Raw genomic sequence first — 18,164 nt, forward strand, 5'->3', positions numbered from 1 at the left:
GGCTGTGCAGAACAAAAATATCAAAAGCCACAATGAATTTATTCAAAATATGGCAGCAAAATCACGCGAAAAATGGCCCTGCAACGAGCGACACCTGGCGATTAATTAAAATAACTGTTTATCAACACAAATTAATCATGTTTAAACATGCTCAAAGCTCGTGCGACCGCATACAAAATGGCGTGCAGTTACCGTTAGGGTCATGTTAGTCGCGATTTGCGCGCCCTCGGCGGACGTTGGCCAATATAAGGAAAAGGACGGGAAGCGAAGAAAAGGCGAGGTAGTGCCCCTACCGTGGGGCTGGGCGGCAGTGGCGCACGCATGTGTTCCACAAATAGATGTAAGTCTTAAGTGTTGGTAAGCGAATCGTTTTTAATGTAAATGTAAGATGTCGTTCATTATTTAAACTTACTTAAGTTTATTAAAGTTAAAATAATTAAATTTACCTACTAAAAATTATGTAACTGTATTTATATTTACCTTATTATTAATAAATACAAATACATGATTTTTGAGCATTTAAGATGTACAATTTTATAACTACGATAAGTATGAGGCTACAAATTTGTTTATGTGTACACAAGCTTAGGTCAAATCGGAAAGAACTAAATTAATAACAATATATGACACCATATTATAATTTAAAAGCTCAGCTACTTGTTATTTCAGATATACTTTTGTTCTCTTAAATATTTTCTGACTCAATTTACATCAAGTAAAATATATTAGTTTTATAATCGACTGTTATAAATATTTTTTTTATGCCTATTACATTATATTTTATTCAAGCCACGAACATTTCAAAAGGAGTTCCTGTTTATGAGAACATCTCATTTCATGCCACATGATAAGTTAATTTCAAAGCTAAGCCAAGGGCGTTACGTTAATCTGAAAATTTTAATGTCATTTACTGCGTCATATGCGACTGTGTGTGTAATTAGGAGTGCGTTTATTGTCGTGGTATCATGAATATGATCTAAACTTTAAAACGAGCCCTGATTGGGTCCGTTGCCGCGGGGCTTTGCCTGACTAACACTTTCGAACGGTTTGTCACGCGGCTGCCATTAGACAGGATTTCAATGGACGTTGACGCGCCTTGCTTGCAATAAAAAGTGGAAAAAGATTAGTCCTGTGTAATTGTGAGAGGGAACTATCTATGAAACAGTTAGAGACCCGTGGAGAGATACAATTCGAGTCATTGGTGCATGTCGAAGGACACAATAAAACAGTGCACCGGGACATCAGGACATTAGGACTGAAGCAGGCCAATTTATTCCATACGTGTCACCCTAGTCCGAATCCTATTGTAATTGCTGTCGCTGTAACTGGCGTATGACTTCTTTACAATCATTGCATTTTGTACTTAGATGCGTGAAGCAAAAATCAAGTAATCAATAGTCAATTATTTAAGTAAACTAATAATAACTAATATTATCACATTTTGTTTCTAATTTTATTTTATTATTTAATGCTTTTTCCTGGCAAAGGATTGATGCTCGAATTTACTTTAGTCAAAAGTGTATAAATAGGAATATAAAATTCTTTCTCATCGGCACTTTTTTCCTACACTTTCCCATATTTCTGTCAGCTGTACGTTATGGATCTCAGATATTAAGAACAGATACAATGGAATAAATAAAATATATTATTTACTATTTAGCATAGAGTAAAAGTTGATTATCCCTAAAACCTTTTGTAAATAAAATAAATATAAAACATGAATACTACTTAAGAGATTCTGGTTTAAAATACTTTAGTTAGGTGTGTGTTTTGTTTGATTCTTGGTATCACGGAGATATGTGTTGTACTTACATATATTTTTCATATTTTAAATTGTACTCTTGACCGCATATACGCCTAGCTTTTTCCTCGGTTACAATATTTTGTAATCAATTCGGCTATCAATTATTACAGCTCAGCATCAGCTAAGACTAAGAAAAGAAAATCATTGCAATTCATGAATCACTCTTGGGATAGAAGAACTCTTAAATAAATATTCAAATGGCCATCCATTGTCAGGGTTGATAAAGCCGCAGCTAGACAAAATTATCGACCAATTACCACCGACCGCTGTTATAGCTTATACTCTGTTCTTGATTTCATAGGCTTTGATTTATGAGTCCGGTGTATGTCTGGGCCCATTAATAAACCAAACTGCTGGCAGGACGAAGGACGAAAATTGCTGTGGCTGGCCGCCTGCTTGGGGAAGTACACAAAGCGACTTAGCTCCGCCGAGTAGACATTGTGTGGATATGGATAGTGTCATCAATAGCCTGTATAGGATTACCTGTATCGCCCACTCACACTCACACTCACTCTGTCTATCTCTCTCCCATTCTCTCTTTCCCTCTATCTGTTTCTGTCGCGCCCTGTTGTCATGCAATTAGTGGCGCTTGGGCAGCTCCTTGACTGAGCGTGACAATTGGGCAGCTGGCGATTTATGGCTGACGAGCGCTTGATAAGTCACCGCCCAAGGACCTTAGGCACTAACATCAAAGCCACATTTAAAGCAGCTACGCGTTGCTGCTTATCCGTTAAAATCATTTAGCCAACAGCAAGAAGAATAACCGTGGAAATAGCAACAACAATGTTGCAAAATAAATTGAGTGCTGCGATTGTGCCGGCAAATCGTCCTTCAACTCGTTTGCACAAAATTCAATTACTTCCGTTGGCTATTACTGCTGCACGGCTGCCAATATACATATACCTATATATATATTTATACTGCGCTTAGGTAGGGGGAATTGTGCTCATTGAAATTGCATTTAGGCAGCTCGAGCGCCAACTGCGAACGCATTTTATGCAGCTTCTAGAATTGCCAAAGGGCCAGCCAGCCAGGCAGCCAGCCAGTCTGTGATGAAGGAAGGGGTTGGGGGATGGGGTAAAAGCGAGCAAGGTGTGGCAGCAAAACACTTTGCTTTCTGATAGAGTTTATAGAAGAAAGGGAATTCAAACTAATAAAAATGTAGGAAATATTAAAGTTATTTTAAGCAATTTAAAATTCTTAAAATTTTCTGAGTGCGACAATTTGAGATAATGTTATGCAAATTGAATGATTAGTCCGGAATATATAAAAACATAATCTAACATATATACTTTCTTACAAATGCAATCTACAGCGAAACAAAAAAGAGGAATATGTATATAAATTTGAATATATAGTAGAGTCAGGTAAAACCAACGCTCAATGGACCGTCGGTATACCCGGAAGACGCTTTCAGTTAGTCCAGGGACCGGAATCTACGTCGCAATAACTGTACCAACGCTATAAGCGGAGTCGTTTTAGCCGGATTTGATTGTATTTATAAACGGTTTTTAAACGTTCATTAGCGCTGGCAAGTCTAAAAAAGAAATATATATGGCATTAACAACTCTGCTATGTAAAGTTGCCAATGTAATATGCCTAAGTATGACCGAATTAACATACCATATATGCCATAAATAATATTCATACAAACCAACAAGTGAGACATGGCAAAACCTAAACCGGATCACTAGGCCCTATATTCCGTGTGGTCAAATCCCTTATTGATCATACGTTTTTTGTATTTGATCAGTATGATACGATTTTATTAAAAGAGGAGAGAGAGCTTTGATAAATGATAAAATTGTTGATATCAAGTTTCACTAAAAAAAAAAAAAAAAAAAAAAAAAAAAAAAAAAACAATACCATTAAAAAAAGTGTATATAAAATGTGTATGATATTTAAAAAAAATTGTTTTTTTAAATTACATTTATTTGGAATATAAAGCTACATTACAAATTTGAGGATCTACAAAATTTGTAATAACTGAACATCGATGAAGCTTTTAATAAAACAATTTTGGTAACATTTTTGATATGGGACTGAAAAAGCTCGTGCTTTCGTAGCTGAGGCTGTAATTTATAAATATACCGGCTTAATCTTATAATAATTAATAATTTATCGGAGTATGAATATTTCAAATTCGAAGACTGTTGATTCAATAATGGCGAAATGGTTTCTGTGTGCTCGAGCTCAGCGCAAACTCAACATTTCAGAGAACCAATATTCACTTTATTTCTTTTCGGGAATGAGTATAAATATGATTTCTAATACCGAAATACTATTTAATTCAAAATTTGGATAGTTAAAATTATTTTTTTGGTTGGAAGCAACCTGCATTGAAGTCGTATTGTGCGAAACTCTTCCATCTATAGCTGCGCTTATACACACATACAGAAATAAAATGTGTGTATGTGTGGCAGGCACAGCTGCAACCTGCAGCTAATAGCACTTTGTTTACTTTATTTGCTCGCAACTAAATCCCTCTACTGCAAACGGACCAAAGAACAACTCGTTCGTGGCGATAGGGAGGAGCCAATGTCAATGGGTTTCAGCTTAAGACGTATGCAACGCTCCCTGGTGCCTCCCATTCAGCCAATGTCACATCTGTGAGCTGTGCATAATTGAATGGCCGTATTTGTATTTCGATGAAACGCCAAAAATCAAATGTAATTTGGCAACAAAGTTTGCTTTAAGCACTGCCCCATTCAAAAAATTTGCAACATCAAAAAAAGAGGGAAAATCAAACGTTTTTTAAATGACATCCACACGGCGCATGGCGCCTGCGCCTGGGCACATGTGGAACGTAATCTGGAACGCATTCGGCTGTTGGCATTCTTAAGCGCCTGCTGCACGCCAAATCGCTTCAGTACGACGTCGGCTGGCTACACAGACGCAGCTGACGGAAGCGCGTTGCTGTCGTTACCGAGCGAGCGTCGGTGTGTTAACTGTTTAACGGTATTTTGAATACAAGTACATGCAGACAGCGCGTAGCGAATGAACTAACTGTAAATACGATTGCCAAAAATTGATAGCGAAGGAAGAGTCCAAAAAAGCTTTGCCATTGGGCAATTCTTGATTTCGTATATATGTGTCGGTGTGCATCTGTGTGTGTGGCTTTGGCTTTGGCTTTGGATCTGGATCTGGTTTGATTAAAGCGCCGCGTGTGTGATTAGTTGTGTGAATTGTTTTTGTGTGCAATCAGCTAATTGACAGGCCACTCTTCCTCTTCTGCAATTTGAAATATATAGCTCCAATGAATGGCTGGTAAGTGCACTGAGGCTCGAAAAGTCTAACACGAAATGTATTGAATATTTTTTTGTTTTTGTTTTTTGTTTTTATGATTTCAAGTGTTAGGTCCAATAGATTCTTTGTCGACTTTTTAGTGGAACGCTTATTGGCTTCAGCCAATCCTACGCCCTTTGCTCTACTCACGTCAAAATCATTTAGCAATTTGTTACCGCAGCACTCGCCTCGCATCCTTTTGTCCCTGCGGCTGTGACAGCCCTTCAATAGCCTTTGTCATTTTGTGCTGCCTGTTTAATTTCACAATTCATTTCATGTCAAACGGCTTGTCAATGGCAACCATACTCAGAGTTGTCAGCCCTCCCGCAAGGCCCATAAAAGACCACAAAAAGTAAACGTTGTCGCTGTCAAGACGTTCGCATTTGATGTATTAACTGTTTGCCTCAAAGTGTGCGAGGGAACAGCTTCCAAAGCGAAACCCTACAATAACTTCACATGTGTGTGTGTCTGTGTGTGGGTGTAAGTGGCAACTCTAGACGCATAATTTATTGCCTGTTGAAGTGCTGATTAACTCGATAGACCATGTTTCCATTGGATAACTTTATCGGCCTTGCTTAGAGGCTTACGCGAAAATAATGTCATTTCATAAACATGTGAATTTATTTCATGTGAATTTACTATTGATATGTATAAAGTGGTTTTCATACAGGATATATATTTGTATAAATATATATGGGTTTAAACCTTGTTTTCCAATCAATTTTAATATTTAATGTAATAAAAGGTTTTGTGTGTTCGCTGGTGAACGGCAACAGGAAATCCTCGTCCGTCCAACAATGGCAAATCAGTAATGTGAAAACCGAGCTTCAAATTATCCAATAGTTGAATTATTAACTTTTCGGGATACAGATAAACATATATATTACTTAATAATTTAAAAAATTAAAATAAATAACAACAATATTCTCTAGATAATGAATATAACGTCTATTGAATTTGAATCAGCTATTAGCTTAAATCAAATTGTGTTTCATTTATAAACTTACCTCATATAAGCTACCATAAATTGCTGTTAATTATTTCATAAACCCAAATTAGTTCGATGGCCCATTGTACATCAAATTTTGCTTTAGCCTTGCAAAATTTGCAACATTTGCATATAACATATTGTAAATGCAACTAGCAAATAATTATCTGTGATGCATATTAAGCTTACCAAACAAACAAATGTGTAGCTATATGTAAATCCCTATTGACAGCTGTGGCTAAAGACTGCTCATTTAATACAACTCGCAGCTGGCGAGGCTTTGTGTAAGCAAAGAGCGAACTAGTTCAAATTGCAAATTGCAAATGCAAATGCTCACTAATTTGGCTTTCACACTAAGCAGCCCACCAATCCCGGCAGCTCGCTTGATCAATGGTGCTTAATTAATAATAATCTGACAATTTGTGCGCCACCCACGCACACACACGCACACAAACACAAATATTGAATGTGGCTGGAAAATGGCATATTAATTTGCCGGAAATGCCGTTTTGAACTAGTTGGGCTGTTTTTGTTGATATGCAAATTCGCTTGACAAGTTTCCCACACACTTCAACACCTCTAGCTGAGCCTGAGACGTCCTTTCATTAGCTGGCTAATTGAGCTTATGGCCCAAAGCCGGCTGCATCGCTATAAACATACATCTAGGCATAAGCCAATGTGAAGTACTAACAATACTTCAAACAATTTGCTTACCTACCCAAAAAAAAAAAAAAAAAAAAAAAAGTAGAAGAAGGAAAAGTGGTCTGGGCATATCTGGAATTTCTCGCAAGTTTGCGCCGCAACGCCTTCAATTTTTGTCGGTTCTCTTTTTTTTGGGCGGATTTTTCTGGCTTTACTTTTGCTGACTGCTATTTTATGGTAGCCATTAAAGGAAATTGAATATAATTTTGTTTGCTAAGCTCTTCCATAAACTTGCCAAGTGCCTGGCGTAGCTATATGATTTCTTTTTTTTTTTTTTTCCTTCATTCGCCCCTTGCCGAGCGACTTCTGCGTTTCGGCGTTTCTACGGCAAGGTTTTTCATATTTTATTAAGTTCACGCCATAAAAAGGTCGACTAGGGCCAACGGAGCCTAAGCGGCCTTAGTTTTAATGGTAGTGGGCGTGCGTTTTGCTGCAGTTCCTATGAGAGTTGAGCGCGTGTCACAAATATTTAGCCAGACACGGCAAAATCTCAGCACTATACGAACGAAACATATCAATATGTACATATATCAGATTCTCACTTTGTACAGCTATTGCTTCGTTATCTTATATGCGATAAGGAAGAACCGATTTGGTGGATGCTCTGGACACTAAGAAGTTCGTTTTGTAACTTGAGACTTTAGTACTGAAAATAAAAAAATAAAATAATGAATTAAAAATTTATATCTGATTGCTGATGAGATAATAGTTGGAAATAAGTGACCCAATAATAGTTATTTCTTTAGAGCTCTAGGAATAGCACACTCTCAAAGAAAGTCAAATTCGACTTGACACAACATTAATTATAAATATAAATAAATATATAAATAATTATTTAGCACTTCCTTTAAACTTATGTTCGTTTTAAAATTTAGCTACGTTTAGTCAAACCCCAGAATTCACATGGGTTTGCCTACGAAAGGGTATGCAAATTACAGTATATTCCGAGGCAATGATGCGACTCGGTTTAGTAGTACGATCGCATCTCTATCTGTATTATTTGCAAGGAGATATAATTGTGTAACCGCATATTTGTCCGAAACATAACTTTTAGATTACTTGGCTTTAAGTGCCAGCTATGCAAACACGACACGCACCCAACTCTAGAAGTTCATCCATGCCCACTGCTTTCATCCTTTAGACGTCACTTAAATATGATTGAGAAATTTCCGATTTGTAGATTTTGCAAGGTCTGAGTTCTGAGCTCACCCTTTGGGCTGGTAATGACCGACCCTTCCACCAACCCAAGCGCCAGACAAATGACTGATGAACGCACAAGTCAGTTAGGCTCACGCTTTGCCCTGACTTTATCTTGGTGGTGAGCAGGGACTCAGATCTAGATGGATTTGCTTGGCCGGCCGCAATGTAAGCCAACCTATTTCATCTGCATACGTATCTAGCTATTGACCACAACAACAGCATCAACAGCAGCAGCATAGGTCGAAGCAGAAGCAGAAGTAGAAGCAGTAGCACCCGAAGACAGCAGCAGCACCGTCTTGGCCCACTTTGAATGCCGATTTCATTATTTATTTAAGTTTGTAAAAGCAAACTTGAACGCTTTTAGCTGAGAAATGGGCAAATAATAAATTGTTGTTAGGTTTCGGTTCTGTTTGTGTATTTGTTTTAGCATTTGGCTTGAGCTGGGCTACGTTTTCGGCTGTCGCCACATTGGACTCTGGTTTGGCTTAACTCCATTTGCTGGGACTTATCCAGTTATCCTGATAGGCTCGCAATAAAATGGAAAAGCATTGTTTTCATTTCATTTAAATTTTGATGGATTGCTTTGGCTGCGAGGGTTTGCTTTAGCTGTGAGCCCTTCACAATTTTCATTATTATTCATTATTAATATTATTGAAATAGACTTCAAATAAATAGTCGCAAATATAATTGTAATAAATATTTTACTAAATATAGAAATAAAAATTTCTACAAGTTTGACTGAATAGATGAAATGACTCAAACATTTCTTAAAATTTAAAAATAATATATTTATGAATTCATGTATTCATACATATTTATTTTTAAGGATTTAATCCATCCACCATAGACAGGTGGCCAAAGACTCAAATTTTGTATTTGATCTATATTTTCTTAGAAGTTATATGTTAAATTTGTTTAAAGGCAATCACGTTAGTTGTTTTATTTTATTTATATTTTTGTAAAGTAATGGCTTAAAATATTACATCTTTTTTAATAAACATTTTTAATTAATTGGCTTAAAAAACATCTAATATTTTGGAAATTCTCAACATATAATCAATATTTATATAATCCACATAAGTATATAAGATATACATTTTCTTTAGATTTATATCTATATTTTCTTTCTTTAGATTTGTATTTAGTATGATGTGGTTTACTCAAGATTGTTAGCATTTAATTCTGTACTGCCGCCTTCTCAATATCTATACAAATCTGCCGAGCTGAGCTAAGAGTGCGCGAGTCCTTTTTGTGTCCTGTCATGTTGATGTATCTTTGATAAGAAAACAGTCCTCATTGGCCGTGACGTGAAGGAGCAGCTTAAGAAAATGATTTTTGTTGATTTTACCTGGCAAATGACTTTGTCTACCTACGCAGATGCTGTTCACTTCGCATTTGTATTTGTATGTGGCTCTTGCCAGGGAGATAAGGTAGCCAAAGCCATCAATCAATAGCCCAGATAATATACAAAGACATTGTTGTTATTTTGTACCAAAAGGTTCGGATGTGTGCGTGTGCGTATACCAGGTGTTGTCTTTCTTCTCCTCGTGGTTAATGGTTGTGGCGGTTCTGCTTTGGATGTGGCATCAGGGCAGAGGTCAACAGCTCTTCTCGACTCTATAAATAAAACCGCAACAGCATTCACTCCTGCGGTTATGCTATAAGATTGACATAATTAAGACAGAGTCGCGCTTAAATTGACAATTGTGGGGGGAATTTATTACGCTGAGTTGCATAGTTCGAAAGGACAAACGCGCATCTAAGTCGTAAGTCAATTTATAGCCTCATTAAAGTCAGAAAGCTCTCCTTTTATATACATATGTAATTTAAATAATGATCAAAATAAAAAATAAAAAAAATAAATATTATTTTATTTTGTATTTACATATTTTCATTATTTAAAATATCTTTTTATAAAAGAAATATATGATATTTAAATAAATTTTATTTATTAATTGTTGTGCTACTCAAATTATTTAATTATATTAGTCAATTCTTTAATTACATTAATCGACCTAAGGCTAGGTTCCTAACTAACCGTACGCCAAATAAGTCAAACTAAATTAAAAGTACATATTATGATTAACTTTTAGTCTGCAGACTGAAGCACTTGTGAAACTAGAAATCTATCCCACAAAAATAAAAGAAAAGCAAGCTAGGAACAGCTTTTCATAGTTGAAATTTGGTTGAAGTGTGGCACATTGCGTATACGACATGTGGGGCACATTGCGGCTAAATGTTGAAACATTTCCGGCTAGATGCACGCATGAATGTTAATGTTGATTGTTGTAACTTTTTGACGCGAAACAACAGTTTTTGAAGACGTTCAACGATGCTTTTAGTTGATGTCGCTGCTGTTGCTGCTGATGCTTTTGCTGTTGCTGTTGCTGATGTGTTATGTAGTAGAAATTCTGCCGACAAGCCCAAAACGACGAAACCAACAGCCAGAACATAAACGCATAAACTCACACATACACCGAAATCTACTGATTGTTGCTTGTTTATAACTAGGCATAGTTAGGGGCTGTAGTTTTAGTGTGTTTCTGGATCTTTTAGTGTGTATGTATACGTGTGTGTGTCTGTGGATGTTTGGCTTTTATAGTTGGCGGAAACAATTTTGGCCAAGTTTATGTGCGCTGGCAGCCAGCAAGATGCAGTGACGATAAATTTAACACGACTTGACTGAAAGTTTAGCCATTTAGATTGAAAGATCTCAACAGCTTGAGAGTCTAGAAATATTTCTGACTTTTCGTTTTATAGGCCAGTACCCGCTGGCAAAAAGGGCTACTAAACGGCGCTGGCTAAGCTACAGTGACTACTCAAAATGACAGCCAGGGGCTGTGTATCATTTGATGGCTGTGCATATAATTTGATACGCCTTTTTTTTATCATAATTAACTCGTCGCATTTAAAGTTCTCGCTCTCAGCTCTTAGCCAACTAAACGTGTTGAACAAGTTCATAAACCCCGAGCTGCCTGCTGGCTGCTCTTTACATATATTTTCATTTTTTATTTTTTGCCTCATAGAACTGGGTTCAAATTGGCGCGACTTCCGAAGGCATTTCTTGTGGCATGGGGTGTTTTTGCTGCCTGGCTGGTTGCCACTCCCCCCTGCCCTGCACCCACCCTGTGGCGCCTGTCTGTTTTGTGGCATGTCAGCTGCCACATCACGCGGCACTGTGGGCGTTGAGCTTATTAAAAGCAAATTGCTTGAGTGCTTGTTGATAGGCAGAGTCCTTAAAAATTTATTCATTTTGTATTTATTCAGGTAATCCTGACATTTATTGCGGCAGCCATTCTTTAGGCTGGAGAGGGCTTTGCGCTGTGCAGACAGAAATATAATATATTTTACATTAATATATTTATTAATATAATATTTAATATGATTGAAATACCTCAATTAGGCAAAGCTGAATAGAGACAGACAACTGGGTTTTCCGACTCGTTCAGATGTAGAAAACGCAAGATCGAATAGATTTGTGATAAATATTAGTGTATGGACTGTAAAGTCGTAAATATACGAATATATTTGATATAATATTAAGCGGATGAATAGTAGTATACGTTATAATAAATTCAAAAGAGAGTAAGGAATATATGTAAGCGGTTGTTTAGCTATAATTTAGAGGAATGACAAAAAATCAGTTCTCGTTAATTATAAATATAATTAATAATACGAAATGACTGAAATATGGTTATCAATCGGCCTCCCAAATGTTTAGACAGTTTCATGTAAGTTATTCCTACGTTAGGAGGATCTTCGCTTAATAAACATTTCGCATAACGAACACATTTTTTGGGAAAATAAGTTTCGCTTAACAAACAATGTTGTAGGTAAAATTTCGATCTGTGTTTAACAACAAAATAGGAGACACCCTGAATACACATAATATTTGCTGAAGAGTGGCATTTTTTGGCACTATTGCCAATTTAGGTTTATCCTTTTCGGTTTCGGTCACGAACGTTTTGCTTAACGAACCGAGGGTCCACTGTCTTTCATTAGGTTTTCAGAAATGGCTTTTGATCATTTCACTGATTTAGTGGCATTAAAATAAAAATTATTTCTAATTATTCAGAACTAGTAAAAAAAAGTTTATCAATTCAGATCGAATGATTCAAAGCCTTACTTAATGAGTTTTGATAATATTGTACTGTAAAGTGCTAATATATTCATATATTTTTAATACACGCTTTGATTTAACTATGAACTCTTCGATTTAACTATGAACTCTTCTTTTATTTGAAGTAAATTCTCGTAAACTGTGATTTTCCTGATTTCACAATCATACAATTTATTGTCATCAGGAAGTTTTCGGAAGTACTCGAACCACTGTACACCTGGCTGACTGTTAACTATTCTATTGTCCCCTCCTGCAGCGGCTGCTCTCCCATTCTGCCAGCACGCTCACTCTCCACTCACATACACTGCGGGTACTTCCCCCACACAAAACACCCACTCGACAGCCCGCTCACAACTGTTGGCCTAATGTCTGTTTGGTTTCTTGGCACGACACAGCAAAGTAAAAAGGCAAAAACTTGTCATAAAACTTTCGCAAAGTTGTCAAGGTTTTGTCGTTCGGTTCTGCTCGTCATTTCCAGAGCCCGGCAAAAAATAATTATTTATAGCTTAAAAATATAGATAAAGGAAAACACCAACACCAACACCAACAGAAACAAAAACAGCCGGCCAAATTCAACTTCAGGCAACAACAAGTTGCAAATCCGTAAAGTTGTGAGGTTTAAGTGCAGGCAAAAAGCGACTTAATTGTTTATGCTTTAATTGGCAGCTCATATAGATAGTTTTGTACATATTTACGTATATATTTTTATATGGATAAAACACGGCAAATCGATGGCTGAAGCACAACGCTGGCCCACTTGATAGCAGCAATAATAATTCTCGCTCCGGTGAAGTGTGCCAATCAACAGACACTAGCTGGATTCTATTTGTGTACTCTGTCTGTCTATCTGTCTGTTTGTCCGTCTGGTCGTGCCTGTCATTGACAGACATTGACAGTCATAAATATAGAAAAAAAAAGAAAGGAAAAAAAGCAGAGCCGGTAAGAAGCCATAACGCAAAACTATGTAGTACATATGCCAGGACAACAACTCAGACCAAACGACCATCGACATAACAATCGTCAGGATCTGTTTTTGCGGCTGCCAGTCTTCACTCTCTCTCTCTCTCTCTTTGTCTGTCTTTCTCTCTCTCACTATCTTATTTACATTATTTTCTTTTTATTCTTTTGGCCGGGCAACCTTTGATAAAATGTCATGCGAAATACCAGAAATATCTGTTTTGTCTGGCATTTTTGGTCGGTCTGCTCTCAGCCTTAGCTTGGAAACTTCATTCAAGCGTGCAGCATGAGCAGCTGCCCAACTTTGGTTTTACATTTAATTAATTCCGTTTCATTGGCATTTGTTTGAATAGTTAAAAGTTCTCAACATTTTATGGATTGCGTGGATTTTAAATTTTTTAAAAAGAATTTAATCATATTTATTGAGCACTATAAATTATGCATAAAATATATATAAATTCATCTCCTGGAGATATTACTTTTTGAATCATCTCCATTGGCGGTTCACTGATCAATGTGATGAATATATTAATCGGTATTTTTTATACCCTGAACCCATTGAAAATGGGAAATCAGGGTATAATGGTTTTGTGAAAAAGTATGTAACGGGCAGAAGGAGACGTGGCAGACCCCACAAAGTATATATATTCTTGATCAGCGTGACGAGCTGAGTCGATATAGCCCTGCCCGTCTGTCCGTCCGTCCGTCCGTATGAGTGCGTCGATCTCAGAAGTTATAAGAGCTAGAGAGCTGAAATTTGGCATGAATACTCGTGAGTACCATACGCAGTACGAGTTTGCTTTATTTTTTCGATAAATCGTCCGATAACTTTTTTATCGAGAATAATCGAAAAATTGATTTTGTTTTTTTAGCCTAATTTGAACATTTTTAGACATGGAGTCTTCAAATTTGCGTTGTATATAAAGTTAATCATACAAAGATTTTGTAGTTTACAGATTTTGGATACCACGCCCCCTTCTCCACCATTTTGTAAAAAACGCATTTCAAATACTAGAGACTTGTGCTTTGGAATGTACACACATATTTACCATATGATTACACTCTGAAAGTTTCATTAAGATCGTATGTTTACAAAAGAAATTATTCGACAAATTAATTCTCATAATATTGCCCACACTGCAGCGCAGTCCAAGCGCAGTCGCTGCTTACTGCGCAGTTAGCGCAGCATGCGTGTGGATGCATGTGTATGTATGTGTGCATAAAAGAAGTGCAGAATGATTAGAATATCAGCTTGGAGGGTTTAGGGTATCTCCTAGTCGAGCAGTCTCGACTGGAGCGTTCTTACTTGTTAGAAATATATTTCTATTATTATTATGCTGCACTAATTTTGCTTACCGTTATAAATGTGTTTATTATTATTATTAAATTTATTAAATGCAGCTTATCATTCGACAATTCGTTTTTTATTCTCTCCATTTTCCATTTTCTCCAGGCTCAAATGAAATGTAAATTTTCAAACATTGTTAATAACATTAAATTGCAAATTTGTAGAGGAACACGATTATGGGATTTGTTGCAGCATTTATTTGAAGTAATCTAATAGGCAGGCTGGTTGGCTGGCTGCTGCCTTTATGCTTTTATAGCCAGGCTGAGTGGGTACACAGTTGTGGCCAATAAAGTTTGTCAGTAAATTTTTACAACAATGCGTTTTAGGTTGTTTTCCGGATTAAGCCAACGCGCGAATGCATCCCGCGGCTGTCGTTTTAGAAGCAGAATGGAAATTCCAGCTAAATGCTATTCAAATTAAATCACCTGCAATCTATATGGACAGCAGGGGCAGGCACAAACAATATGCGCTGATTTATTTAAATAATTTAAAAAAAAGAAAGACTAAAAATGGGAAGACAAACAATGTAAAGTAATGGCAGCTGTGTCTAGCCCTAAGATAACAATTGAGCAGCAAGGCAGGCAAAGCGTTTGCCTCAACACAAAAGGCCAAAAGTTAATGTGTACCTAAGTAGCAGGCCTGTCGACCCCAAACACACACACAGCAGCGCACTAGCACACACACACACACAGATAAACACTTGACTATCGCCCATTAAAGTTGGCCAACTGAATTTGGGGACTAGCTTCCTTTGGCAGCCATATGGCCCACATCCGACGACTGCGTTTTTGGCCTTTTGTTTGCGGCGATGGCGTTGATTACTTTGGGGAAATGTGCGTGGAAGGTAACGGTGCGTACCTGTCCTGTCATTTACCGCTTTTCGCAGCTGCCACTGCTGCTGTTGATGCCACTGCCTTTGCCTTTGCCTTTGCCTCTGCCTCTGCCAGTGTCCGCGCCTAGGGCTGATTTATTTGCTGAATGTTTTGTGGCTCTGATTTTCTAGACCATAAACAGGTCGCTATGATTTTAAGTTATTATTGCTTGGCCATAAATCTGCTATTCAATATAGCGCAGACATCACGTAAATCATAATATCATCTTTATTTCCCTTAAACTCAATTTGATGACAAGCGTAAGCCATGCGCATAATATTGGATTAGATAAGCGTCGAGCTTTTAGTGAGTGAAAGTGAGAGCCATAGAGCACTTTTTTATCTCTCACACTAGCTGGGTTTTCTTTTTTTATAAACGTGACAATCTTTATGGAGTTGAATTGCTGCCAATTTGTTGAAAGCTCTGTTCTGAACGCAAGTGAAGTGAGAAACTAGTAAGTGAAATAAGAAGTGAAAAAAGAAATGATAGATAGAAGGAGGTATGCAGGGATGTAGGGGAAAATCCCTCAGTAATTAGGCTATTAAATGGGGTATAAGTATAATATAGATTAAGTGTCATACCCAACTATTGCATAATTATAAAAAACAATTCCATATAGATCGCAGTGCAATGTTATCAGATCCCAGACAAATGTTAGAAGTAGTCAATATGATTATAAGAATACGAATATAGTTGCAAATAAAAATAATTAATTAGGAACATTTATTTATAACCTGTATAGCTTTTGTTAATTTATGACAAATGCTTCCCGATAAATCAGAAACTCTCGTATGGAGTTTATCGTCATATCTTAATTAATGTTATCTGAAAATATTCTTGAGCGGTTTATGGGTTTGTTTTAATTATAACGAAATATATCGAAAATTCATGGTTAACGTTCGATTTATAGGTGAAATCGTTGTGGCCGCAGGAGCGCAAGAGCTGCGAATTGATATTGTCGAATGTGCGCAAATTGAATTCACTTTGATGCAATGATTGGTTTGCGTTTCAGCAATCAGTTATTTAATATATATTTTAATTAAGCATACGCAGCGTGGACGCGGTCATAATATCGCATTATGTTTGATTTACAGTGAATAACAATGAAATTAAGCGAGCCTAGCAAAGGTTTGAGTAATGACCGTATGCCATAGCAGGGGGCGGTGTCGGTGGCATGGGCGTGGCACTGTAAAGTATCCACTCGAATGAAATGCACAAAGAGTTGTGCTTTCACCATTTGCCCATTAAAAACTCATTAACAAGACACAATGGCTTGACAAATAACTCGAAATGCATTCACTTCCGGTTACACACATATATACAAACATTTTTAAATAAATATACTTTTATTTGTATATACATATGGTATCTGATTAAAGCACACGCCTCGCAAACGCCGAAATCCCTGAGCAGCGTCTGTGAGCAGTGCTTTATTCACTCTTTTATAAATTTTATCAATGCAATTACACAACGTCGTTTTCGAGCTGCTGACAAATACAGTGAATCTGGCTTTCAGCTGTTGACAGCCGCATTAATTTGACAGCCAAAAAGTTGAACTAGCAAGGGATTGCAAATGCAGCCCAGCTGCGGGCCGGTGAAAAACGACAACAAAAAATGTGACTGAAAAATAGGAAAATTGTTATAACCAAAAGTTGGTGTGGTCTAGGATACCATTTAGGGATCATATGAATCTTAGGTTCGTAGGGATCATTAAATAATATAATAATGAAGATGTGAAGTTAGTTTGATATTTTTGGAAGGAGTTTTCGCTCGCTTTGATAATATTAGAAAACTTTGTATTAATAAAACTAGCAGATCTAGTAGATGTGCTAATAATATTTTAATAATTGCTTGTTATCATCTTGACGAAATATTAATTTTTATTTGTTATTTATTATTGAGTAGTATACAGAATTAGTGATTTTATTTCGCCATATATTTTAGATTATTTATATTATTTTTAAATAAATTATCTATAATCTAACAAAAATGCTGTTTTCAATAAAAAATATCTAAAAGTAATATTATTTTGATTATTTTATAATTATTATATTTGTTAATATTTAATTTAAAATAAATGTTTCTGTTAAAAAATTAAATTAAATATAAATTAAAAAATAATTAAATTAAAAAAAAAAATCCAAAAACAAAATAAATATAAAAAAAAAAAAAAATAGTTAACTAGACACATGTGTTAGGTGTTAGTAGATTTTTTTCATTAAACTGCAATTCTTTTCTGAACACCGAAATATGTAAAATGTATTTTATTTTTATTATTTTATTTATTATTAATATTGTTATTATGATTTGAAGAATCTGAACATAAATTTTATACTTTTGCAGCAGATTTTATTTAATTAATTAGAAGTGAAACCCCTGCCTTTTGAGACGATTTCGAAACGAGCAGATATACTCTGTATCAAAATAAGTGACAAGCTTCAGCTCGTCAGTACCAGATTCACCTCTGTTTATCTTTGAGCCCTGTCAACCTGCCGATATGTTTGGGCTAATGAATGCAGATGCTTGGGTGTATGTGTTTTACTTGCGAGTCACGTGATTTATTACGCTACTATTTGTTATATATATATGTGTATATGTGTACATATTTTCGTTTTGTTGTTTTTTAAAGCTTTTTTCACTTGTATTCTTATATTGCATGCTTATAGGCGTCTCGTTTGTCATTTCGCTGCCAGCGGCAACAACAACAAACAAAACAACAATACGCCATTTATGCTTATCTGCACAGCAGGCGTGCGAGAAACTGAGTGATAGAGGGGGAAGGCAAGAGGGATAGGAGCTGGCTCTTTACTTACAAATTACTTGAATACTTTGCGCCTGCTGTTACGCGGAAACGGAAGTGGAAGTGTTTTACAGCACCCACACACAGA

At 36.4% G+C, this 18,164-nt stretch overlaps 1 protein-coding gene across 1 annotated transcript in view; it reads left to right on the forward strand.

Moving 5' to 3' along the window:
• Positions 1 to 4,685: 4,685 nt before the first annotated feature.
• LOC108617289 (uncharacterized) overlaps positions 4,686 to 18,164 on the forward strand; it is a 59,906-nt gene continuing 46,427 nt past the window's right edge. The window contains exon 1 of the mRNA XM_018013020.2: positions 4,686 to 5,071. The gene's annotated coding sequence lies outside the window, so the exon portion shown is untranslated. The remainder of the gene's footprint in view (positions 5,072 to 18,164) is intronic.

Source organism: Drosophila arizonae, chromosome 5 (genome assembly GCF_054131065.1).
Source record: "Drosophila arizonae isolate 15081-1271.41 chromosome 5, UAZ_ARI_1.0, whole genome shotgun sequence".
In the NCBI taxonomy this organism is placed as follows: domain Eukaryota; kingdom Metazoa; phylum Arthropoda; class Insecta; order Diptera; family Drosophilidae; genus Drosophila; species Drosophila arizonae.